This window comes from Desmodus rotundus, chromosome 1 (genome assembly GCF_022682495.2).
Source record: "Desmodus rotundus isolate HL8 chromosome 1, HLdesRot8A.1, whole genome shotgun sequence".
Lineage (NCBI taxonomy): Eukaryota > Metazoa > Chordata > Mammalia > Chiroptera > Phyllostomidae > Desmodus > Desmodus rotundus.
Window position 1 is genome coordinate 65,662,224 of NC_071387.1, and position 27,616 is coordinate 65,689,839.

General features: G+C 39.5%; 2 protein-coding genes and 2 pseudogenes across 2 annotated transcripts in view; 1 reads left to right on the plus strand and 3 right to left on the minus strand.

The window, feature by feature from the left end:
* LOC112302808 (uncharacterized) overlaps nucleotides 1-27,616 on the minus strand; it is a 93,216-nt gene that overhangs the window by 27,352 nt on the left and 38,248 nt on the right. The gene's annotated exons all lie outside the window — the stretch shown is intronic.
* Nucleotides 6,335-6,915, minus strand: LOC112302896 (nascent polypeptide-associated complex subunit alpha pseudogene; annotated as a pseudogene).
* On the minus strand, nucleotides 10,790-12,417 carry LOC112302806 (importin subunit alpha-1 pseudogene; annotated as a pseudogene).
* DENND4C (DENN domain containing 4C) overlaps nucleotides 27,305-27,616 on the plus strand; it is a 130,630-nt gene continuing 130,318 nt past the window's right edge. The window contains exon 1 of the mRNA XM_053924738.1: nucleotides 27,305-27,325. The gene's annotated coding sequence lies outside the window, so the exon portion shown is untranslated. The remainder of the gene's footprint in view (nucleotides 27,326-27,616) is intronic.

The following is a 27,616-nucleotide window of genomic DNA, read 5'->3' on the forward strand; positions in this document are numbered from 1 at the left end:
ATACGACTCTCTTAAACTACAGATCTGAAAGTAAGATTAATTTGCAGGCAGCATGGTGAAATGATTTAAACATTTTTTTTGTAGATATAAAACTCATTTTTCAAATAAGATCTAAATTGAAAGTCTAGCATGTGGAGCAGATGAAAATAGTATTATATAAATGGAACTCCTTTGGTTGAGGTATGGGAGGAAGGAAGCCTTTGACTCTAATCTTCCAAACAAAAATAACTCAATCCCGTGAGATCAAAGCAGCTCCTTAGTGTTTCCTGGAACACAATTTAAAGGTGTGGCAACTCAGCCACTGTCTTTGGCAAAGTACAGAAATTCCAGGGGCTTCTGTTTCCCATCTGTCAGATGAAGGGTTAAACTAAAACCATTGAAAGCCCCTTCCTATTCTCAAAGTCTATAATTATGTGGCCTGAAAACAGCTAATACAAAACTTACTAGCAACTGGCTTCTAAAATGTTTATCAATCACCCCAGAGCTTAAGGAATTCAAAGATCAAAACAAGCCTTAAGCTATATCACCTCTTCTAAACCTATAAAATAAACAGCAAACTGTGGATGAAAATAGAGAATAGGGGAAAGGCTTATATCAAAGTCAGTGAAATAGTCTGAGCAAAGGGCAGCTGGTTTCCATTGATCTTTCTTATCTCTTAGATAAGGGTAGTTAATGGCCATAAACACAAACAAAGGATCTGGTATCCTAGGAAGAGGCGGGGGGGGGGGGGGGGGGGGGGCGGAGGGAGTGAAATATAGAATTTACCTCCGGGGAGGCAGCACCTCAAGGAGAAACAGAACAAAGAGTTTCTATTGAGACCAAGAACTGGCCGCAGGTCAGAAGCTGTGGGTCCTAACCCTTAAGTCCTAAGAACTAGAAACCAGTTGAAGAACTGGGTGCGGGGAGCGAGACTGTGCTGGCTTAAGGTGCTGCCAGTACAGGAAGAGGCAGCCCTCACACAGACACCTGAGGGAGGGAGCAGATTTACTCCTAGAGACGTGCTTTCTTTGGTACATCAAGTGGGATCCAGGGGCCAGTGGAATGAACAGCATTAGAGAGTTTACTAGAAATAAAGAATCTCAGGACCAACCTGCAAGTGTTGAATCACAATCTGCATTTTGACAAGATCCCTGGTGATTTAACTTTAGAGTTGGGATGTAGCTTCACAAAGATAACCATGCTGGCTATGACTAGTGATAGAGAAAACTCCTGAGCACTCAACCAATTGTGTGTGAGATCCATCAATGTTTTTGTTTAAATTTTATTGATTGATTTCAGAGAAAGAAAGGCCAGGATGGGGGCAGGGTGGGGGGCGGTGAGGAGAGAAAGAAACACTATCTGCTGCTCCATCCATCCACTCACTCACGTGTTCATTGGTTGCTTCTTATATGTGCCCCTACTGGAGATGGAACCCAAAACCTTGGTGTACACGGCCCAACCAACTGAGCACCCGGCCAGGGCCAGTTCCATCAATCTTAATAAAGAAAAGGCTAAAAGTTAAAAAACTGAACTTCATGTTAAAAATGATTAAGATCATCCTTCAAGCCTTGGAAAAGTCAGTATAAGCACATATTAATTCTAAATAATCCTGGTATGTTTTAGGTAAAGATACAAGATTAATCAATCCAAAGAGTTCCCATTTCACAATGGAAAAAATCTTTTTTTTTGTTCTCTTTTTACTATAGCTATGAGTGATGGATGCTGACTAAATTTACTGCAATAATTGTTTCACAATATGTATGTCAAACCATTACGCTGTATACCTCAAAATTATAGAGTGATGTATGTCAATTATATCTCAATAAAATTGAGGGGAAAAAAGATTAATCAGTGGAAAGAAGATGAGTTCTAGCATTCTCACTAATGTGGACCCCGAGATGAAAGATTCAGTTTGCGTGAATCCTGAGAAGAAATTTATCTGGTGAAATGGACTTCCCATGGTCAACTGAGGGTACAAGTTTTAAAAAAAAATAAAAGTCTATTGGTCATTTGCTGACAGGGTCTTTCAGGAAGAACCTCAGACTAAACTCCAGGCTTCCTGCACTCTGCCCTCCTTGGTTACTCAGTCTGTCAACCCCTGGAGGGGAAAGCCTGGGTTTCATCTTTCCACCAGTGGACATAGACCTCCCCCATCTAATCAGAACCGCACAATTATACCCTCATTTGCATCTATACCAATCAGAACTGATATATAACAACTCATTAAAATTCATAATATTGACCAATCAGAACTACATGATTCAGGCCAATGAGAACGGAATGAATTTGGATACCTCATTTGCATGAAGTTGGATCAATTGGGGACCTGGGTGGGGAACTTTATATATAAAAAGTGTCTTCCCCATTGTCTCTGTGGAGTGTACTTTCAGTTTCCACCAGAGGCTGTGTTTTCTCAGTTTACAAACTGTTCACATGAATAAAGGCTCCCTATTTTCTAATATTCCTTTTTAGGAATTTTTATTGACACTACCTAGTAAATCTTCCCTGTAAGACCCATAAGGATTGGGTCTGTATATATTTCATACTTACCTAACACACTGCCTTACATATTACAATCTCTATACATAGAGATCTCACCAGATCACTGGGGAGAAATAGGGAGGGGCCATAGGAGGAGGTTGGCTGAGGTGACAGTAAACAGCCTAGGATGGGACTGGCTGAGAAGCTGAATGCCTTCAGAGATCAAGGAATTAGAAAGAAGTTACCAGTACATGCCTGAAGCATGACCACCCACCAGGACCTGCCAAGCTAGGAATTTATAATCAGATCACCACCTGAGGTTACCTTCCTTAGGACTCCTTTTTTTTATCCACAACAGGAACACACCAGACTATAAGCTCCATGAGGGGAGAGCCCAGGTCTGGTTTGTTCACTATAATATCCCTCTCATAAATTTAGTATATGCCTAGGACATTGCTTAGGAAATACAAGGTAAGGTAAAAGTAGGCTTACAGTTGCAAGTATGCAAAACACAGTTTATTCTCATATTATTACTAATTATTGTATTATCTGCCATATAAACAATTGTAAACCTACTTTTGCCCCACCCTATATTTGAGTAAATGAGCGAATGAATAAGTGAAAGGAAGACAAGTCAATTATTCATAAATATACCTAAAAATGGAATACAGGAACCTACCTCTGTATTTCCTGGGCTCCCACAAAATCAAGGTTGAATTTACCTGACATTGAAAAGGATCTTGAAGCTGATGTGAGTAGGTATCACATAATGCTTACCATCATAACTTAATCATTTTAAGTTAAATTTCAGTTGTTTAAACTATACTATAAAAAAGGGGTAAACTTTAACCTAAAATGGGTCTGTCTTACACATTCCTGTTCCTGAAATATTTTTAGAAATGTGACTTACATTGTTTATAAAAAAGGCCCTCTGCCTGAATCCTGCCATGGAAGGTCTGGGCAATATTAGGAAAATAAGTTTATTTTTTTCCTTTTCAAGATTTCTAAAGTATATTTTATTGATTATGCTACTACAGTTGCCCCAATTTTTTTAATCCCCTTTATCCCCTCATCCCTGTACACCACCACCTCCAGCATTACTCCCCCTATTACAGAACGGATGGGGGGTGAATGATATACAAGGATCCCCTCTTTTCTCCTGGGGTTCCTCCCACATAATAAGTTCTCTTTGCCCACTGCCAGAGGAAAGACGTCTCTCAATGCCAGAGACTGGTGAAAAGGAAAGGAATTATTATTTATTTGAAATAATACACCCTAAAGTTCTTTAGAATACCCACAAACGCACACAGCCTTTCCTTCTCCCCTCTGCCCAGCCCGGGGTACCTATCTCAGGAAAAGAAGTAGAAGTCCGTGGTTCAGGCAGCCTCTCAGTTCCAGCACCACCAGCTATGTCGCCACCGTGATCTCCAGTTAATCCAAAACCATGTGGCACCTTCTCATGGCCCACCAGCAAGAGTCCTTTCACCCTTTCTTCCAGGCAAAGTCTCTCCTGCTTCCTAAGCCACGGGGCAAAAGGGAGCGACCCAAATCCACATGGTCCTAACTCTCTCTCAAGCCATGTGATTCCCCAAAAGACACATGGTCCCCAAAAGAGACGCCTAATGGCTGTTGCGCCTGGGTTTAAATCCCAGCGCCAATCTTCCTCTGCAGCCCCATTTCTGGCTCCTCCTACAATTGGCTACAGCTGCCAGCATTCCAGGCAGGTGTGGCCCTGTGGTGTGGAGCCAATTATCTCCAAGGTCTTCTGGACCCCATTACAAATCCCTATTTGGGGCCCCTCTCTTGGCTGCACCCTGTTACACCCCCACCCTTAGTTCATGTCCACTGATTGTACAGGTAAGTTCTTTCGCCTCTCCATTTCCTATACTATTCTAAACCTCTCCCTGTCTATTTTGTACCTACCAGTTATGCTTCTTATTCCCTGTACCTTTATCCCCCTCCCCACTGATAGCCCTCCACGTGATCTCCATTTCTGTGAATCTGTTCCTGTCCTAGTTGTTTGCTTAGTATGTTTTTGTTTTTAGGTTAGTAGTTGATAGTTATGAGTTTGTTGTCATTTTATTGTTCATAGTTTTGATCTTCTTTTTTTAGATAAGTCCCTTCAACATTTCATATAATAAGGGCTTGGTGATGATGAACTCCTTTAACTTGACCTTATATGGGAAGCACTTTATCTGCCCTTCCATTCTAAATGATAGCTTTGCTGGATAGAGTAATCTTGGATGTAGGTCCTTGCCTTTCATGACTTTGAATACTTCTTTCCAGCCCTTCTTGCCTGCAAGATTTCTTTTGAGAAATCAGCTGATAGTCTTCTGGGAACTCCTTTGAAGGTAACTCTCTCCTTTCCTCTTGCTCATTTTAAGATTTTCTCTTTATCTTTCGTCTTGGGTAACAATGATGATGTGTCTTGGTGTGTTCCTCCTTAAGTCCAATTTCTTTGCAATTCTCTGAGTTTCCTGGACTTCCTGGAAGTCTATTTCCTTTGCCAGATTGGAGAAGTTTTCCTTCATTATTTTTTCAAGTACGTTTTTAATTTCTTGCTCTTCCTCTTCTCCTTCTGGCACCTCTATGATTCAGATGTTGGAACATTTAAAGTTGTCCCAGAGGTTCCTAAATCTCTCCTCATATTTTTGAATTCTTATTTCTTTATTCTGTTCTGGTTGAATGTTTATTTCTTCCTTCTGGTCCAAACCATTGATTTGAGTCCTGGTTTCCTTCCCTTCCCTGTTGGTTCCCTGCACATTTTCCTTTATTTCACTTTGTATAGCCTTCATTTCTGCCTTCATTTTGCGACCGAACTCAGTCATTTCTGTGAGCATCCTGATTACCAGAGTTTTGAACTCTGCAACAGATAGGTTGTCTATCTCCTCATCAATTAGTTCATTTTCTGGAGTTTTGACTTGTTTTTTCATTGAGCCATATCTCTTTGTATCGGTGTACCTATTGTAAGGGGCAGAGCCTTATGTATTTGCCAAGGGTGGGGCAACTCGCTTTGCTGTGTTGTGGTGCTGTATGTGGGGGAGGGGTCGGATAGGGAACAATATCGCTTGCTCGGCTCTCACCCCGCTTTCCGTCACTTCCGTCGCTGCCCACAAGCAGATTGTACCCTTCAGGTGCTGATTAGCATGGAGGTGGGTTTGTGTATATTCGAGGACCCTGTGGGCCTCTCCAACGGACTCTCCTGTGAGGCTGGGAGTTTCGAGTCTTTAGTTTCCCATGCTGAAACCCTGGGTTCCATGGTCTGTGTTGCTCTACAGTTGTTCTTCTCGGCTATCAGCCACAAATGTGGGACTGAATGGTCTGCCAGCCGCTGCCTCACCAGCGTGGCCCACCACCCCAGCTGTTGTCTTCAGCCCTCCTACCAACCCCCTCTTACCAGTCTGATGAACATTTCTTTAACTCCTTGGTTGTCAGACTTCCCACGTAGGCAATCATTCAGGCAGTTCTGGTTGTTTTTTGTTTTTAAATTGGTTGTTATCCTTCTTTTGGTTGTGCTAGGAAGCGAAGCATTTCTTACCTACTCCTCCATCTTGGCTACAACTCTCTCAGGATTTTTTTTTCATTCCACAAGAAGTCATAGAAGTCATAACTTTATTAATGATAGAAACAGTGCAGCTAGCTGCAGTTACTCTCTTTTTTAAAACAAAATTAATTTATTTAGGAGAATGGAAGGGAGAAAGAGTGAGAAGCCTACCACTGGGACCTGGCCTGCAACCCAGGCATGTGCCCCAGACTGGGAATCAAACCTACAACCCTTATGGTTCCTAGGTCAGTGCTCAATCCACTGAGCCACACCAGTCAGGGCTTTAGTTACTCTTTTGAAAAACCAAAAAAGGTCTTTGTTTTTAGGTGGTTACATTGTTAATTCCATAACAGCTTTATAATATCATTACTGTTGTTCTTTAGGACTTGGACTGCCTTTGCTCTGACTTCCACATCTGTTTCATCAACCTATTTCCCTTCACCCTCCTCTTGTACAGTTGCAGTCTGTGTGTTTTCTTGAATGTTGGAGACAGCTTCACCTTAAACTTTCAATTTCTCAGGATCTACTAGCTGTGCTTGCTGAGATAAACCCCTTGATCCTGGCTTCCCACAAAACTATGTGGGTACCTGAAACTGGACTCTTGTAGACATCTGGTTTTGAGATGACAAAGAGGATATTCTTAGATTTCCTGATAGTGACCCTAGTAACCCCTGTAACCTATCGAAGACCCTGTTTGGATGCATCCTTCATGCCTTCTTTTCACTGGGCTCTGTTTTGCTTTACTGACTGGTTCTTCATCAATTTCAGCTGCTGCTGCCAGCTGGGGTTGTTGTGTGGTTGCCTGGTACTGATTCATCACTGTCAGATTCTGTTCCAGACAATGCCTCAGCCTGGGGCTGTGGCAACTCCTGCTCTGCCCGAGGAAGGGTTTCTGTGGCTTCACCTGGCATTTTGTACAGGGAATGCAGAAGCAAGATGGCTCAGAAAGAGGAGCACCAGGACTTCAATTTAAAAAATATTTAAAACCAAATGAGCCACACCCAGCATGGCTCAGTTGGTTGAGGGTCATCCCGCAAAGCGAAGGGTTGCCGGTTCCATTCCTGGTCAGGGCACATGCCTGGGTTGCAGGCCTGGTCCCCGGTTGGGGTGCATGCAGGAGGCAACCGATGGATATTTCTCACTGACATTGATGTACACCCCTCTCTTTCTCCCTCCTTTCCCCTCTCTCTAAAAATAAATAAATGAAATCTTAAAAATTTATTTTAGTGTAATATTTGATACATAAAAAAAGAACATGTTATGTGAACATGTGTTATAATAAAATGTGTTCTGCTTAAGAACAAGAACATTACCATTTATTTCCTTTGGTGCTCTTATACATATTTTGAAAGGACTTTGGCTTCTAGTTACCTGGCATTAATATAAAAGGTTTGAAAAATACATATTCAATAAGGTGCTACCTGCTGACAATAGCTTTAGCTTTTACTATTCTTGGGCGTATAAAATTTTTTATAGCATTTTTTTCCTGATAATAAAAGTGTATGTATTCATTGCAGAAATTTTTGAAAAATATGGAAACATAAAGAAAATAAAAATAAAAATCCCAGTATCTCCACACAATTGTTAACATTTTTAAATACCCAGGAGCATGCACCCATGTGCTCACACAGGCTCATACACTAATACATTTTATTATGTTTCTTGAATTCCTTTGAAGACACAAGTCTATGAATCCCTAATAATGGAATTTCAGGCATTGTGGCAGGCTGATAGGAAACTTATTGGGGTTAAGGTTTTCTCAAATTGTACTGAACAAAGCGTTTGCATTCTAAAACATAGCATTATAGTAATACCCTCATATTCAGTTATTAAGTAACCCAAACAACTGTAAGGCCATGGTGTGGGTATAAATAATTGAACATTATAATTCAAACAGATTGGCATCAAATTCATATATTCACTATAAGATGAGAGTATTCAGCTAAATTCACGCTAAGTAAGCATATGCCTGATACCTCATGTATTCACATGTTCACAGATATAAATTTACCTGGACTAATGTGATGGGTGGTGACAGAATCAGAAGGGTTTTAAGAGTGAAATGACATCAGAACAGAACTAATGTACAAGAAAAGTAGTTTATTCTAATAAACTATCCATGAACCAGAAAACTATTGAGGCGATTGTGTCTCTATCTGGGCAGTAAATGAGGAGATGAGCATTAAATCAAAGACAGGTCTCCAATGTGTATCACATGGATGTGTTTTCTAACTGAGTGATGGCAACTAATCCAGCAGGTTCTTCTTGTCCTCTTGGGGGCAAACCCTGTAAAAACAGGTAACTCTTGCATAATGTTTTTTTTGAATTGACACCTTTTGGTTTGTATGTGAGGACCCTCCACCTCAGAACAGATAATATCTAAAGATCATATCTAGAGACTACAGAAGATGCTTTCCTAGCTGAGTAAATATTTCACTTGTGGCTTCAGTCTCTAGGACATAGGACATAGTTTAAGAGGTGTGTGGGTGGAACTTGGGGGGTGTCAAGTTCAGGAATTTTAATTGAGACACAAGCTCAGCATGTAACAAAAGCTAAGAAAGATGACAAAGACAGGACCCAAAATATAAGAAACCAAATAAATTAAAATCAGAATCCAAAGCTAAGTTCACAAATCAGTGTCATCACAGAAAAGCCCACCTGTAAGATTTAGGATACAAAGAAAGTACAGGGGAACTGGTATCCAATAGTAAGTTTCTATAAACTTTTCTAAAGAGGGCTAAAAATATAAACAGTCACCTACATGAGTGGATCGGGCAAGCTTTGAGGGGGATGAGGTCAATTTGTCCTTCATGAGGCCAAAGGTTCATATCTGGCAGTCAACCCTGAATCCTGACTATACAGTATGTTATGGATTAAATCAGCCAGTATAGGCATTTAGCAAACAATGCTAAGCAAATAAATACACCTTATATTCATTTAAATTGTTATATTGAGAGGGGGTCCTGAGAATGTTTTCAGTTGTGATGTCTTTAGGTAGAAAAGATTGTGTGACTCACTTAAAAGGTGATTTATTAAATAATTATCATTTATATGCTATAACAAGCTGTTGCCAAAAATCTAAAAATAATAGCCCAATCTTGCAAAAGTTATTACATAGGCTTAGTAGTTTTGCTGGGTTCAATGTTTCACTACAGCTTTAAATTTCAAATTCAGCCTCCTGCTCATTGTTTATTCCTTTGGGTTTCATAGCTATAAATGGTGTTAGGTGCACCTTGGCTGATGTGGCTCAGTGGATTGAGTGCCAGCCTGGGAACCAAAGGGTCGCGGGTTTTATTCCCAGTCAGAGTACATGCCTGGGTTGCAGGCCAAGTCCCCAGTTGAGGGCACACACAAGAGGCAACCACACATTGATGTTTCTCTCCCTCTCTTTCTCCCTCCATTCCCCTCTCTCTAAAAATAAATAAAATATTTTTTAAAATTGTGTTTGGTGTTATCTTGATTAGGGTCATGTTGTCCAAACAACTGGATTTCAGGAGCAGGAATGGTTAATCAAGAGATAGGTTAACACATTTGTACATTCCTCTTCTCTCTAATATAAAAATATATATAGGGTTATTACTAAACACTGTATTTAGATACAAAATCTATCAGGAAAAATTTTATTGAAAACATATGCACAGATTAAAATATAATACTTTACCATGCTTCAAAATATATCACATTTTGGTTTTATGCCCATACCAAGTAGGAAGGTTTCTTTGTAATTGACCCTAAATGCTAAGTTTTCTAAAAGGACTTCTGCCAAGATGGTCCCCACACTTCAGACCAATCTAGTCCCAAAACTCTTCTGGTAATAAGAGCTCAATGAGGTTTCTCTCTAGCTTCATCAAGTCCAGACTATTCTTGCCACAAAAAATTATTCCAGGAGTTAACTGAATTTTAGTTTTCTTAGTTCCCCTGACCCCCACCCCCAGATCTGTTAAAGGTCCTTATTAGTTTCTTCTAACTGCTTTGTTCTCTTTCCACTTGGCTTAAGAATAAAGAAAAAATGATAGTCACAAAGACATATCCTTTTATTGACACAGAAAGCTCCAATCCACAGGGAGCCATTTGCTGTTTTCCTAAATAGAGAGCAAAGCTTCGTTACCAGCAGGAATCCAGCTTTCCTGTTTGATTTTGCTTCCTTCACAGTCTATTTCTGATACATTGACTTATTTTTAAACTTACACCAATGCATACTCTTTATTAAGCATTTTATAAAAGCTTTTATTAGATTATTGTAATACGTGTTCATTGGAAATATACAACTAAGCAGATTGTAGAAATAAAGTCTCCATTATCTCACCAATCTTAGTGGCAGTGTTTTTCTACACATATATGTATGCATATGAATATTCACAGTAATTTAAAAAGCAATCATCTGTGCATATAATTTTTTAGCCTGCACTTTTCCACATAAAAAATGCTTTCAACATCAATCTTAATATGATGCATAGTAGTCCATCTCATAGATGTCCTAAAATTCATTTGCTATTTTTTAAAGACTTTATTTATTTATTTTTTAGAAAGGGGGGAATAGAAGGAGAAAGAGAGGGAGAGAAACATTAGTGTGTGGTTACCTCTTGCACACCCCCAACTGGGGACCTGAACTGCAACCCAGATATGAGCCCTGACTGGGAATCGACCTGGCAACACTTTGTTTCGCAGGCTGGCATTCAATCCACTGAGCCACACCAGCCACGACTGCTATTTTATTTTTTTAAGGGCCGAATTTAATCTTTATACAGGCCACTGAAAGATGTTAAATTCCACATAGAAATAAGAAACACATTGAGAGAGGTCAAGCTTCAGATAGTATGTACAGTTTGGAACTGTTCCAGCATAGTTTTATTACAAAAAGTGCTACAATAACCAACCACATTTAAAAAGAGTTCTTAGCAGAAAAACAATAAGACAAACTTATACCAAGCATAGTACACAACAAACAACTTTATTCCTTAGTAAAGGTCCCAGGAGTGCCATCATGAACTTGGAATGTATAGTCTTCAGAGGTAGTTTCTGGCACATTTTGATCTTCCTCTTGAAGCTTTGTATACAGACTTATTTTCATGGTTTTGTAGAGCTTCAATTTTGTCCAAACCTCCACATTCTTCAATCATTATGTTAAGTTTCTCAGTTTCACCCAATTTCTCAGCAGCCTGAAAGATGTTTGAAATGGCATCAGAATAACCAAATAACTCTGATATCTTTCACAGTTAAGAGATTCATCAGCGGTTCTAGTACGTCACAATGAACAAGATATACAATCTCTGCAACTGTTCCACCACTTGTATAGTTGGTCACAGCCCATGCAGCTTTGTTTTGAATCTTAAAGCCTGCCTTAGAAAGATCGCCAATGAGCAATGGGACTAATCCATGATTCACGACTTTCTGCATAGGGTCTTGGGGGCTGCTGTGATGTTTTACATTGTCTACATAGTTTCCTTCTGGAGTTCATTAGCAGGCTTGGAAAAACAGCAAGTGCTTCCACATCTGTTCATTTGTCCCAGTAACAATATTTCTTATGGCTCTTAGCACAGGAGTCACAATTGGCAATTCAGTAGCTCCTAGGAACTTCACAAGTTGGGGTACAACTCCTGTTTTCATGACCATTTCAATCCGTTCATTTGGACTATCAATAAAGTAAGTAGGAAGAATTTGCTCAATAGTATCTAACAGGGTTGCACATTTCTTGTTGCAACAAAGGTTTGAATGTGTCCAGGTAAGATTATGTAAGTAACCACATGCTAAAGACGATATATCAGAAATTACACGAAGAGCCAAAAGTGGGTCAACTGCACCACATGTGATAATCAAGTCTTGGAAAACTGAACCATCACCAGCAGAGCCTATATGGCTTGTTCACTGATATGAGCATGGGGAGATGTCAACAGAGAAATGAATGCTGCGATAACATCTGCATCTACTACAGCCTTGGTCTGTTCTGATGTCCAGGAAGCAAAGTTAGTGAGGGCCCAAGCAGATTCAAACTGAATGAAACTACAATCAGTTCTGCCCAAGAAGGACACAGACTTTGGAATCAAACCAGCCTAGATTATGTTGCCTATGGGTGGTTGTTTTCCCCTAGAAAGTAGTTCCCTAATAGCTTGAGTAGCTTGGAGCTGGCTTTCCAAATTGTTGCTATTTATGCCTCTGACAATGTTCTCAACAGACCAAGTTACAGTGCCCTAGTTGTGGGTTTTTGTTTTTTGTTTTTCTCTTCAGCAGATAATCAGGAAATCATCAGGAAATGAGCTTACATTTCTCCTTTTCAGCATCTGCTCATTCCAAGCTCTTCTCAGCTCCAGCTTAACTTGTATTCGGTACTACCTCATGTCTAAAATGTCTTTTGCCTTATTCTTGCATCTGTTAAAGTGGGTACTTGGTGAATTAGCATTCCCGTTGGTGGACATAGTTATGAGACAAAGGGAGAAAGCTACCCAGCTAGCGCAGGCTTTCACAGGAGACTGTGTGGAGTGCACTTTGCAGGTCTGCTGCTCTGAAAACATCCACCACAGACAAGCCCGAAGATGGTGTGCTAATATTTTATAGGATTTAAACAATCCCAAAATGATCTTAACTAAAAATTAACTAAGATATAATCTTACTTACGTTTTAGTAAAATTTCTACAGAGGAATTCATTGGATAAAAAGCTATGCATAGACCTGGCTGGTGTGGCTCAGTGGATGGACGCTGGCTTGTGAACCGAGAGGCTGCCAGTTTGATTCCTGGTCAGGACACATGCCTGAGTTGCAGACCAGGCCCCCAGCTCGGGGCATGTCAGAGGCAACCTATCAATATATGTCTCACCCATCGATGTTTCTCTCCCTTTTTTTCTCCCTCCCTTTCCCTCTCTCTAAAAATAAATAGTAATACAATCTTTATTATTTTTTTATTTTTAAAAAGATTGTATTACTAGTTAATTTTAGAGAGAGGGGAGGGGAGGGAGAGAGAGAGGAAGAGAAACATCAGTGTGTGGTTGCCTCTTGTGTGCCCCACACTGGGGGCCTGGCCCACGACACAGGCATATGCCCTGACTGGGAATTGAACTGGTGACCCTTTGGTTTGCAGGCCAGTGCTCAATCCACTGAGCCACACCAGCCAGGGCTAATACAATCTTTTTAAAAAAGCTATGCATTGTTTCATGGCATTTAATAAACATACTGCACTACAGAAAGTACATATGAATTAACTATTCTAGCTTAGTTTATAAAAGTGTTTTTATTCTGCAACACCAAAACTTCCTCTTTTTGTCATTCTTTATTTTTCCCTCTCTTTGCTGATCTGCTGGGTGAAAGGCAGATCTCATTGTTATTGTTTTTATCTCTATTAATATAAATGCACATATTTATTGGCTAAATATTTGCATATACTTATTTGTATTTCATCCAAATTTTCTTTCATGTTATTGTCCATTTTCCCAAGTAAATATCATCGTTTATGTCACTTCTTATGTAAATATGTTATTTGTATTTTTATTATTGATTTGAAAGAGCCATTTATACATATTACTAGTAGTAAACCTTCATATATTTATTATAACTTTCTTTGTAATAAAGACTCTGAAGCTGGAAAAATCTAAAATATTCATAAATAAGTGACTGACTAAATGCATTATAGTTCCATCATGTAATAGAATATACAAGGCTAATGTTAGAAAAAGTAAAACAGCTCTATATGTGCTGACAAGGAAAAATGGCCATGATTTACTGTTGAGGGAGAAAAGCTAGGTGCGAAAAATCACTTAGAATGATTCCTGTTTTGAAAAGGTTATATATTTAGGTACACACACTATATGTGTACATATGTACTGAAAAAGGTCTAGAAATATATGAATAAATTATTAGAAATAGTTACCTATGGAGTGAGGAATTGAAGAAAGGAGATACTAATTATTTTTTATATAACTGTATTGTTTGATGTTTTTATATTAATGTACAGTGAATGCATAATGAAAATGGAGCTAATCAATAAAAATGAAACACACTTTAATTTTTGTGTAGTCATATGTTTTCCTGTATGGATTTTATCTTTGGTATCAAACCTAGAAAAATCTTTCTTGTGCCAAGATTATATCATTATTTTTAAAATTTTATTTTAGCATTTTTATAGCTTTACTTTTTTACATTTACAACTTTAATCAATTAAAATTTATTTTGCTGTGGTATGAGTCATGAAACAACAATAAAAATCCATCTTTTCCAATATTATCTTATTATAAATTATTTTTTATTTATATATTTATAAAGCATACAGCCACATACTATGAAAAATAGAGACATTTATTGAAGAAGATACAGGAAACATTGTACATAGAACAATGATGCCTCAGGCCCCTTCAAAGCAGACCCGTTGGGACCTCACATAGTTCTCCCAATCACCATTAGCTTCCCTGTTGTATTTTCCTGAATCTCATCGATGGTCTGAAATCTCTTCCCTTTCAAAGGTGATTTTAGTTTTGGGAAAAGCCAAAAGTCACAGGGCGCCTAATCTGGGCTATAGGGGAGCTGAGTCATCTGGGTGATTCGAAGTTTTGCCAAAAAACTGTACGAGACGTGATGCATGAGCAGGTGCATTGTCGTGATAAAGCAGTCAATCTCCAGTTGCCCATAGCTGTGGCCTTCTGAATCATCAAAACAGTTTCTGCAGAGGAATGTTCAAGCTTCATGAAAAATTTGATGCAGATTTGTTGTTCTACTCGTTCAATTGTTTTGAATGCGATGGCCACACAGTTCATGTGCTTACTGAATGGCGACTACCAACCCTACTGACTGGTACAGTGAACTTATATTTGTTCACACATGCGCATTCCAGTCCACTCTCCTTAGCTGCCAGGTTACATGGATGTGGTGGAAACCATTCTTGTTATATTAACAATGGCTGGACTTTTTCCTGTACAAACTATATATATATAAAACCCCTAAGAATCAGGAATTATTTATAAAAATTTTGTATTTATTCTTACATGTTTAAACTTCAGTTACCCCCAAAGATTTCTCCACTTGATGCAATGCACCTATGAGATGCTTTTTCCATTGCTCAAAACAGTTTTTGAATTTTTTTTTTATTTTGATGCATTTTAGTGCTTCTTCCATTTTTTTTGTTTGTTTCACCTATTCCACATTGACAAAATGTTTCCCTTTGAGGACTATTTTCATTTGGGGAAACAAAAATAAAATATTGCTCAGGGTGAGATCAGGTGAATAGGAAGGGTGGAGTATGAGGGTCATGCTGTTTTTTGGTCAAAAACTGATGAATCCTCCGCATGGTGTGTGCAGGTGCACTTGTAAATCACCCATCATGAAACAGTCAAATGCATTGAAAGAGCCTTCAAAAAAATTCCCTGAAGCCAAATGCAGCCTCTCACAGCCCAGCTGGTACACTGATACAGATGGGTTCCTAGAACACTCCCCTAGTGGGGGAAGCCTGTACTACAAGGGGCCCACCCTCTGGAAGATAATTTGGGTTTTTTTTTTTTTTTTGGTCCCACCCCTACTTTTGAATCTACAGTTAACTATTAAATGAAATTTATTCATCATACTACTTGCAATTTGGTAAGAAAACACTTTTTAGACTAACTGAAACGAACTTAGAGGAAAATTTAAATTATAGAATCTATCATGTATGTTACCATTTTTGTCTATATTTAATAATCTAGCCCTGGATGGTGTAGCTCAGTAGATTGAGTGTGGGCCTGCAAACCAAAGGGTTGCTGGTTGATTCCCAGTCAGGGCACAAGCCTGGGTTTCAGGCCTGGTCCCCAGTGAGGGGTGCACACATTGATGTTTATTTCCCTCTCTTTCTCCTTCCCTTCCCCTCTCTCTAAAAAATAAATAAAATCTTTAAAAAATCTGGAACTAACAATAATAACCTGCAAGAGAGAAGTAACTTTAAACAGCAAAACACTGAGAGATACATAAATCCAAATAAAATAAATTAGAATAGTGTTATCGAAAGTGCTTTAGGTATAATACTGTTGGATAATACTGTAAAGTCAAAAAGGAATGTTACAATATGTTTGAAATTATTAGGTTTTTTGTTTTTGTTGGATAGCAGTTTGCATGTACCATATGACTAGGCTTAAAAATCAATGATCTGTAATCAGAAGAACAAATTGAGGATTCTCTTATATGTAAAAAACATATTTGTCAGGATTAATGAATATCCATTTGTTATATAAATTACAACTAATGACATTTAAAAATTTTTTAAGTATTTTATTGATTATGCTATTATAGTTGTCCCATTTTTTCCTCCCCTTTCTCCCTCTCCACCCTGCACCATCCCTTCCACCAGCATTCCACCCCCTTGGTTCATGTTCATGGGTCATACATATAAGTTATTTGGTTTCTGCATTTCCTATACTACTCTTAACCTCTTTCTGTCTATTTTGTGCCTACCAATTATGCTTCTTATTCCCTGTACCTTTCCCCCCATTCTCCTTACTCCCTTTCATCACTGATAACCCTCAATGTGATGTCCATTTCTGTGATTCTGTTCCTGCTCCAGTTGTTTGCTTAGTTTTTGTTTTTTTAGATTTGGTTGTTGATAGTTGTGAGTTTGTTGTCATTTTACTGCTCATAGTTTTGACCTTCTTCTTTTTTGTAGATAAGTCCCTTTAACATTTAGTATAATAAGGGCTTGGTGATGATGCACTCCTTTAACTTGACCTTGTCTGGGAAGCACTTTATCTGCCCTCCCATTCTAAATGATCACTTTGCTGGATAGAGTAATCTTCGATATAATTCCTTGCCTTTTATGACTTTAAATACTTCTTTCTAGCCCCTCTTGCCTGTATGACTTCTTTTGAGAAATCAGCTGATAGTCTTCTGGGAACTCCTTTGTAGGTAACCGTCTCCTTTTCTCTTGCTGCTTTTAAGATCCGCTCCTTATCTTTAATCTTGGGTGATATAATTATGATGTGCCTTGGTGTGTGCTTCCTTGGGTCCAACTTCTTTGGGACTCTCTGAGCTTCCTGGACTTCCTGGAAATCTATTTCCTCTGCCAGATTGGGGAAGTTCTCCTTCATTATGTTTTCAAATAAGTTTTCAGTTCCTTGCTCTTACTCTTCTCCTTCAGACACCCCTATGATTCAGATGTTGGACTGTCTAAAGTTGTCATGGAGGTTCCTAAGCCTCTCCTCATTTTTTAAAATTCTTGTTTCTTTATTCTGTTCTGGTTGAATGTTTATTTCTTCTTCTGGTCCAAACCATTCATTTGAGTCCGGGTTTCCTTCCCATCATTGTTGGTTCCCTGTGTATTTTCTTTTATTTCACTTTGCATAGCCTTCACTCTTTCCTCTATTTTGTGACCATACTCAACCAATTCTGTGAGCATCCTGATTACTAGTGTTTTGAACTGTGCATCTGATAGGTTGACTATATCTTCATTGCTCAGTTGTATTTTTTCTGGAGCTTTGATCTATTCTTTCATTTAGATGTTTTTTTTTTCTTTTTTTCTTTTTGTCTTGGTGCACCTGTTAGGTATTAGGGGGCAAAGCCTTAGGTATTTGCCAGGGTAGAGCAACCTACTTCACTGCATTGTGGTGCTGTATGTGGGGGAGTGGTTAGAGAGGGAACAATGCCGCATGCTGGGCTCTTGGCTGGCTTTCAGTCACTTCCTCTGCTACACATAAGCAAATTGGGCCCTTCTGGTGCTGGTTCCTGGGTGGGTGGGTTTGTGTACATTCTAGGACCCTGTGGGTCTCCAACAAACTCTCCTATGAGGCTGGGAGTTCCTCCCACTGCCGCAACCTCCAGAGGTTTTTCATTCACAGTTTTTGAGGCTTTATTTCCCCGTGCTGGAACCCTGGGTTGCAAGGTCTGTCTCACTTCCCCGTTGCTCCTCCTGGTTTATCCCCCCACACAAATGTGGGAATGCCCAGTCGGCCAGGTACCACCTTGCCTGCCCTGTCCTCTAGCTGCCACCTTGCCTTGAGCTCTCTCCACCCCAGCTACCTGTCTCCGCCCCTCCTACAGGTCTGGATGAATGTTTCTTCTTTAACTACTTGTTTGTCAGACTTCCATACAGTTCAATTTTCTGGCAGTTCTGGTCATTTTTTGTTTTTAAATTTGTTTTTGTCCTTCTTTTGGTTGTGCAAGGAGTCAAAGTGTATGTACCTACACCTTCATCTTGGCTGGAAGTCCTAATAATTCTTAATAAGGCAGAAGGCATCAGTAAATAAACCGTTAAATTGAGAATTAACATGTTACTCAAGTCAGTGAGAGAAAAATTGCAATATTATCTTTTAGGCATTAATCAGTTAATGGTTATTGTTACCATAGAATTGTTCACAATTGTATTTAATGCTCAAAGAACTTTGTTACACAGATTGCACAAGGAAAAAATACAGATAAGAGTCCCAAAGATTCCAGGTATGCTTAGGCATACCTGCAGGGTTGGAGAGATGGGCCAGCTGGGATTTACTGGTTCTAGGATTTAGAAATCCAAGAACAGAGTCCTTGCCAGGCAGCTCAGTTTGTTAGAGCATTGTCCCAAATACACCAACGTTGTGGTTTGATCTCAGGTCAGGGCACATACAAGAAGCAACAAATGAGTGCATGTATAAGTAGAACAACAAACTGATGTTTCCCTCTCAAAAAAAAATCAATAAAAAGAAAAAAAAGAAATCCCAGGGATGGAACAATGACCAGAAACATGAACACTGAAAATTGGTGAGGACAGACTCCTAAAAGTGCTGCTTAATTATTTGTTTGATTCACCAACAATTATTTACCGACTACTACTACTGTCTTGGTACCAGCAAAACAGTAGTGAATAAAATAAAGTTCTTGCTCTTATAGAGCTTCTATGTTGGTAGGGTACATCAATAGTAAACACATAAGTAGCAAATGCCAGTGACTAGAGTATGGGGGAATTTTAGAACAGGACAAAGTTATATCATGTGAGTGCTGTTTTAAATAGGGGAGACAGGGAACATTGAATTAGCGACACTAAACCATTGCACCTAGGGAAAATAAAGGGTTAGCTTCATGACAGCCTATGTTTGCATTTGTGACAACTGATCAACACAACTTACTACGTGTGCTTCTGTTTAGACACGTTATTTAACATATATCATTGATTCAGTAACACTGAACTCATAGCCAATAGCTCTACAAGTCATGTCTGAACACAGCTTATCTAACACATATTTTTTCCATAAGGCAATGGTTTCACCTCTGCCCAGTCCACCCATGTGTTAGTGCTAAGGCTTTACCTTCTTAACCACCACTGTCCCTCTGGGTGTCAAGGTCCCCTGGCCTATATACTGGAAAACTAAGAAGAGGCAATTGTTTATAGGGACAATGTGGTTAGGTGTTCAAGTCTCAGGACACAGGCTTACATTCTTTTGGTAAAGAGCCATAACTAAGTGCAGGCTGCTTTCAATAGAAAGACCTCAGCCCTCAATGACCAGACACTCAGCTAAGGTGAATGTTTCACTTGATTTCGCATGACTTCATGTTGTACACTGATGAATGGCAATCAGTGGTCTGTGGGCAGTGGCCCTTATGTGCTCCCTGGCAGTGGCCCCTGAAAGTGCTGGGCAATTCTCTCATTGTTGTCTCCTTCTCCATTTCTCCTCTATCTTGCCAAATGATGTCCTCCCTAACCCCCATTTCATGACATACCTTTGGGGAGAACATCATTTGGCAAGAGAGAAGAGATAGTGGTTCCATGTAATGAAATGAAGTAGCCTAAAAAGAAACAGTTGTTTCGGGAGATGCAATGCAGGGAGGGAATTGAGTTGTGTTTTGAACATGTAAAGTGTGAGACACCATTCAGGCACTGGATGTAGTTTGATAATTGAAGCAATAGCTTAAGGAAACTTGGAGCCGAAAGGTAATTTGTAAGTGAACAACATACATGGATAGCATAAACACCACTGAGATGAACAACATCTTTTAAGGGTAAAGAAGAGGTTAATCCTGGAACAAGAAAAAGGGTTGAAATGATTGTTTTCTATTGATCCTTTTTAGAGACAGTTTTCAGTATTCAGTTCATTTATCCTTTTCTGTGTGAAACTATAAAACCAGAGGAAATTCTGAATAGTCATTAAACTGTTATCAGCATCAGATCAAAATTCTTCTTTTTTTTTCGGCCAGGGCATGTAAAACAATACTTAGCCTATTGAACTCAGATTGAACATAAGCTGGAAATTGAGTATTACTTTTGAGATTCTTTAAAACAGATTTTATTTATTTATTTTTAGAGAGAGGGGAAGGGAAAGGAGAAAGAGAGGGAGAAACATCAGTGTGTGGTTGTCTCTCACATGCCCCCTATGAAGACCTGGCCTGCAACCTAGGCCTGTGCTCTGACTGAGAATTGAACCTGCAACCCTTTGGTTCACAGGCCGGCTCTGAGTCTGCTGAGCCGCACCAGCCAGGGCTACTTTTGAGATTTTTAGGCAGTCTCTTGATTCCTATACATTATGGCATTTTTGATTTGATTAATGAACCATATTTAGAGGGAAAACTTCAAAGGGAAGTGTCTCCACCCTATGTTCTCTGAAGCATGGGGGAAGCTGGAAAAAAGTTAGGACTGAGATGGCAACATTCTATTTGGTTGGCCAAAAAGTCTGTATGTTTTTTTTTTTCCTGTAAAATAAGATATTTTTCATTTTCACCAGTAGCTTTATTGATTTATATATTTTGAGTATGTTGGCTATCTCCTGTGTGGTAGGACGTTGATTGTTCTCAATTAATGTCTCAATTTGAACACTGTCAACTTCAAATGGTCTACCCCATTGTGGAGCATCATCCAGTGAGAAATCTATAGCAGAAACCTTCGCAAACCACTTTTGACCTATTCCATCAGTCCCAGCACCATCTCCATACAGTGCACAAATCTTTTTTGTTTCATTTGTGTTTTTACCTTTCTTGAAATAATAAAGCATAATACACTGAAAATGTTGTGTATTTTCTTCCATTTTAAATATTAAGATGGCTACACAAAAGTTCTCAATTTTTGTAAGTTTTAAAAAAAATCACACTGAGATAACAGCTGTCATAATACTACCTAACAAAATCGTTTCAAATGAAATGAAAGACAACTAATTGCTATTGAAGCCATCTTATGGAAAAAACAAACTTTTTGGCAAACCCAATAGGTGTATGGCAAACTCAAATCCTCTAGGCAAGAGTTGTATCCAAGAATAGATCCTTGAGGAGTGGGAAGGAATGAGAGATGATGCAATATTGATATTTCTAGGTTCTTTTTAAAAGATTTTATTTATTTATTTTTAGAAAGAGGGGAAAGGATGAAGAGAGGGAGGGAAACATCAATGTGTAGTTGCCTCTCGCATGGCCCCAACTGGGGACCTGGCCCACAGTCCAGGTACATGCCCTAACTGGGAATTGAACCAGTTACTTTTTGGTTTGCAGGCTGCCCCTCAATCCACTGAGTCACACCTGCCAGGGCTCTAGGTTCTTTTTCATTTTCATTTTCAAAAAATACTGCCCTGGCCGGTGTGACTCAGTGGATTGAATGCTGGCCTTCCAACCAAAAGGTCCCCGGTTTGAGTCACGGTCAGGGTGCATGCCTCCATTGTGGGCCTAGTGCCCACTGGTGGGCATGCAAGAGGCAACACTTCATTGATGTTTCTCTCCCTCTCTTTCTCCCTCCTTTCCCCTCTCTTTAAAATTAAATAAAATATTTTTAAAGAGACAATATTTAATAAAATATTAATTAATTTTTAAATGATGAGAATGGCCTTGTGGTTATTTGTTTAAAAAGTCCTTATCTTTTAGAGATGCATGCTGAAATATTTATAGATGAAATGAAATGTCAGCATTTGCTTGAAAATATTTGGGGAGGAGTGGGGAAGTAGGTATGGGGTTACATGAAACAAGATTATGAGTTAAAACTAGGTGATGGATACAAAAAAGTTTGTTATACTACTATTTTCATTTATGCTTATAGTTTCTTGTTTTTCATTGTGTTTTTAATCAGTGTTTTTAAGAATTAATCTTTGGAATAAAGGATAAATGTATTTCTTGATCTATGGTCAGGATGATTTCCTATGATGTGGGAATACCAAAGCTGAAGTGCACAAAAAGGAGTATGAGGGAAGCAGGTACTAGTCAGAATAGCAGCATTACTGTGAATTGGAAAACTAGGAACATATCTAGACGGATGGATATGGATAAGTGCCAGTCAGAATGGCCATGTTTGGAGTTGCTTGGTGCTAAAACACTGTTCAAGTTAGCACAGACACTGATCCCCAATAGTGAGGAAAGGCTGAGGGTAGAGGACTATGCCCTCCACTTAAAATACCATAGGGAGCCCATAAAAGTCGGTCATGGATAGTAGGTCTTGTGTCTCATATTCATATAGAGTATTTTCCTGTTCAACTGCTCTACCCATTATTTCTTTCTGTTTTTCTCCTTCTGATTATCCCCATGCTTCTTTATGATCTGTTAGGACATTTTTCTCAGGATCACTTAACTCTCCTCTGACTGAAAACCAAAAGCTTTGTGTCAGTCCTTTCTACTCCTAATTCAGCCATATCTGGAGTATAGGCTCAAAAAAGACAGCTGATAAAGAATGTGCTGAGTAACTCCAAAAGACTCTAGAACAGCCCATTCTAATAATGGTGAGATAGAGAGCCTGGCCAGATAAGATATTGGAGTGAAGCACAAAGAACAGACTGTTGTAATGCTCCCTGTGGAGAGTAAAACAAACCAGGTCCTTCAGATATATGAATAAAGAAGATTTAGGGTTTGTTGATGTCATTATTACTTAAAACTTTATCTACAAATATAACTAAGAGCACCCACAGGTGTGATGCACCAGGCCTTCAAACCCTGTTTTCAAAAACTGATGAGTGAAGGGCTGGAACCAGATAGATAAATTGCCAGTCTTCAACATGTGGAAATGAAGAGCAGACTCAGATTTTCATGTCGTGAAAGCTATCCTAGGAAATCTAGAGCAAGTTAGTCTGTTTGGGAAAATAAAGAGCTGTGAATTTAGTAGTTTCTCAATACTCAATTATGATATCACCAAAACTGAGACTGGGAGATTCTAGGTGAGTCAATAAATTTTACTAGGTTTTAAATTCCCCATCTATCAAATGAAATAATTAGAATAGATGATCTGTAAAGAGTCCATTCAGCTCCAAACTTAAGATTCCATGAAATACTTAAAACAATTATTTATTGTGGAAAAACTTTTAAAGGCATAAAAGGTATGGAACAACATAAGAAACTCTGAAGTACCAATCACTCTACTTCAACATATATCCAATTATGGTTTTTTTCAGTTAAAATTTTTTTATTTATTGATTTGAGAGAGAGAGAGGCAGAGAAACATCAATTTGTCTTTCCACTTATTTATTCATTCATTGGCTGATTCTTGTATGTGTCCTGACTGGGGATCAAACCTGCAACCTTGGCATATCCAGGACAACACTCTAACCAACTGAGCTACCTGGCCAGGGCTTTGTCCAATCGTGTTTTGCCTAAACCCCGACTTACTCACCCTCCCATGGTATTATTTTCAAGCAAATCTTAGACATCATCTGAAATACATTTTAATAAATTCTCTTGGAGCAAAGATAGTCTATAAATAACAGATCAGGTAAAGCCGGTCTTTTCCTGGATACCTTCTCTCACTGCAATTGTAAACACTATCATTAAACTCAGCACTATAGGATACGAAGTATCATATGCTAAACCCAGTTATATTCAGTAAAGGAAGAGCTACCATTAATGAGCACTTGCTGTCTTCCAGGTATTATAGTTATCTATTGCTGTGTAAAATATGACCCCAAGATTTTATAGCTGGAAACAAGAAAAATTGATTATCTCATAGTTTCTGTGAATAAGGAATCCAGGAGCAGCTTAGCTGGGTGATTCTGGCTCAGAGTTTGTCAGGAGGCTGCAATTGAGGTGTTTGGCTGTAGTCATGACAAGGCTGAACTTGGCTAGGATCCAATTCTGAATTGACTTATAGGGTTTCTGGATAACATGGTAGCTGGCTTCCCCTAGAGTGAGCAATCCAAGAGGATGAGAGAGAGAATCCAAGACTGGAGCCACAGTCTCTTTTTATAATCTCATCTTGATAGAGAAATCTCCTCACTTTTGACGTATTCCTTATGTTAGAAACCAATTAATAAGTCTACCCCACACTCAGTGGAAGGGGATTGCACAAGGGCATAAACCAGGAGGGAGGGATCATTGCAAGCTACAATGAGAGGCTGCCCATCACATGATAAGTACTTATTGATTACTGAACTAGTCTTTTGATAATTATAGCTTATTATAAATTAATAAATGATTTTAGTTCTTATAAATATCATTCTACCCACTTTACAGATGAGGAGAATTAAGTAACTTGCCTAAGGATGGAGTAGAAGAAAGTAAGGGATAAACAGACTGATTTATTTCAGTCATTCATATTATATTCTAAGAGCCTATTATATATTGGTTATTATGCTAGGTACTGGGCATCTGGAAGAGAAACAAGACATGTAAATAAACATATGTGACATATGTCAATCCTGCTTTCACAGGGCTTACAATATGGAATTCAGACATTAAGAAATTATAAAAATAATTACAATAATCAGATTAAACTGCTGGATGTATATAATACTTACGTTAAACATGGGGTTGAACAAAACAGATAAAAAGAAGTATAAAAGTATAAGGGTCTTTGAATATTTCTGTGAAAAGCAATAGTTAGAAGTTTTTCAAGAAAATAAAATGAAAATAATGCAGCATGCTGCAGCATTGAAGATAGCATCAAAAAAACTTATTTTAACAAAAATTCCAATATTTCCATTCAATTCTTTTCCACTGCTGTTCCACAGAAATGTGCACTGACCATGCCCAATCAGATGTCTATATTCTCTTCTGCAAAAGGTTGAGTGATTCTTCTTTCTTGTAACTATATAGGCTCACCTGAAACTGTGATACTGTAGCGATTATGACAATTATGCTATGATTGGGCTCTCCAGCTTCTCTCCTACTTTTTAGACAAATATTTATATGTTAAAAATTAAAATGAATTTATTTTAGCCCTGGGCACATAAGAGTGCAGTTGAGAAGGCTGCTGAATCAAGGGCTTTCAAACCTAAGAATGGCTGCCTTAAGACAAAAAATTAGGCCTAAAATATATTGTACAAGTTCATTCTATGAAATTTTGGGTGGAAAAAGGCAATGAAAATTTATGATAAATCTATAGGACAATAAAATAGTGAAGCTGATTAAAGAAATTCTTAAATCCTACATTGCTAATTAAGAAAAACCCATCCATCAAATATGAGATATACTGGCTTCTTTCATATTCATTTCTGTGGGTGCAAAAAACCAGGAAAAGAAAAAACCCTCAATCTATGAGTGTTAATAAAATGTACCCATTAAAGATTTTTGTCTATATTAAATGTATTTATTTAGTTATTTACTCTTAGAAAGAGGGGAAGGGAGGGAGAAAGAGGGAAAGAAACATCAGTGTGTGAGAGATACATCCATCAATTGCCTCTTGCATGTCCCCAGATGAGGACTTGGCCTGCAACCCAGGCATGTGCCCTGACTGGGAATGGAACTAGCGACCTTTTGGTTCACAGGCCCACACTCAATCCACTGGGCCACACCAGTCAGGGGTGTTTTTATTAAAATTTTTTTTTAATCCTCACCTGAGGACATTTTTTTCATTACTTTTAAAGACAGAGGAAGAGGGAGCCTGGAGAAGGGAGAGGGAGAAAGGGAGAGGGATAGGGAGCACGAGAGAGGGAGAGAGAGAGACAGAGAGAGAAACATCTATCGGTTGCCTTGTCTACACACCCACCCACAACCCTGGTACGTGCTCTGACCAGGAATGGAACCCTCTCTGTGACTGTCTACCAGATGATGCTCCAACCAACTAAGCTATACCAGCCAGGGCTATATTAAATGTTTTAAAATATTTTATTTATTTATTTTCAGAGAGAGGGGAAGGGAGGGAGGAAGAGAAGAAGAGAAACACCAATAGGCTGCCTATGGCAGGCCACCAACTGGGGACCTGGCCCACAATCTAGGCATGTGCCCTGACTGGGAATCAAACTCACCATGCTTCAGTTCACAGACCAGTGCTCAATCCACTGAGCCACACCAGCCAGGGCTAAATGTTTTAAACTATTAAATAATTTGACCTTGAGAAAGGGAGGACAAGAAGTCCACAAGCTAAATTTCTAAGCATTAAACTTCTGTTTACATTGTCAATGTCAAAGTTTGGTTTCTAATGGGATCAAACTGATTCTAAAGTATTATTAAATAAGCTGTATTTCTATTGCTGTCCATTTCTACTCAATTGATTCGGACTGCTAACGTGGTTAGGAAAACAGTTTCTGCTGTTGGTTACAAAATTCAAATTATCCATACACACAAGAAACTTCAGAAGTAAGTTGACAACAGGGCCCTCAAAACCAAGGTCTGATTTCATATTTTTCTTTCTTAAAGATTTTATTTATTTTAGAGACAAGGGGAGGGAGGGAGGGAAGAGAAACATCAGTGTGTGAGAGATATCCGTTGCCTCTCACAAGGCTCCCAACAGGGGACCTGGCCTGCAACCCAGGCATTTGCCCTGACTGGGAATTGAACCAGCAACACTTCAGTTCAAAAGCCGGCGCTCAACCCACTGAGCAACACCAGCCAGGTCAGATTTCATACTTCTTGTCAAACAACCAGATTGAGTGAGAGAGTGATGCTCAGGAAAATTGTCATTATATGTGAATACTCATTAAATGTGCACAAATCTTACCAGCTCCAATTTGACTTGTCAGGGAATCTGTGAAGTCACCCGCCCAATTGTGGGGGGCGGGGGGTAACAATTTGCCCAATTTGTTTCAAACCATTTGCTTCTCATCGAATAACTAATTGTTATTCTTTCTCACTATAACTCCAAACCGTTGTCAAATATCTCTCTCAAGATTTGCATTACGGCAAAAAGACGTTGCATGTGTTCGCGTGGATAAGGAAGCTACACTTACTTAAGAGGCAGGAGAGCACTGATTATTTAAATAAGCCATTTCCACATTCGGAGTTCCCATTCCGAAATCTCGGCGGAGGTGGAGACGCGGAGCGCGGGCAAGGGCGCTCACCCGACGCTGCAGCCGGGAAGCACCAGCCGGCGGGCCTCTCTCCCGCCTCGGAGGCCCACAGTCATGTGTGGAAACTCTAACTCCCGCCCTGGGAAGGAATCTTCTTGTCCAGAGATCTGCATCCCTCCCTGCACTCTCCTCAGCGACTCCGAGCGATTGGGAGTCACTTTCCCCACCTTTAAAAGATCCGAGAAGCAGCCGCCACCTGCCTGAGGCCAAAGCAATGAACCTTCAGCACAAGGTGAGTCTGGGCCCGGAAGGGGTGCAAGGCAGCGCCCTGGGCCCTTTGTCTTCCCCCGTTTCTGCTGGTGCCCCGCAACTCACAGGCGGAGTAGGGGCTCGCTAGCTGACTGGTCTGGTGACCCGCGTTCGCGAGGGTCGCTGCGGGCGAGGAGATGGTGCCGCGGCTGCTGGGCCTTGGCCCTCCCCGGGGGCGGGGCTCGAGCGCTGCCCCGCCCCCGCATCCTCCCCGTCCCACCCCTCCCCCCCGCCCTTTTCCACCCGCCCCCGCAGTAGGAAAAGGAGAGGGAGG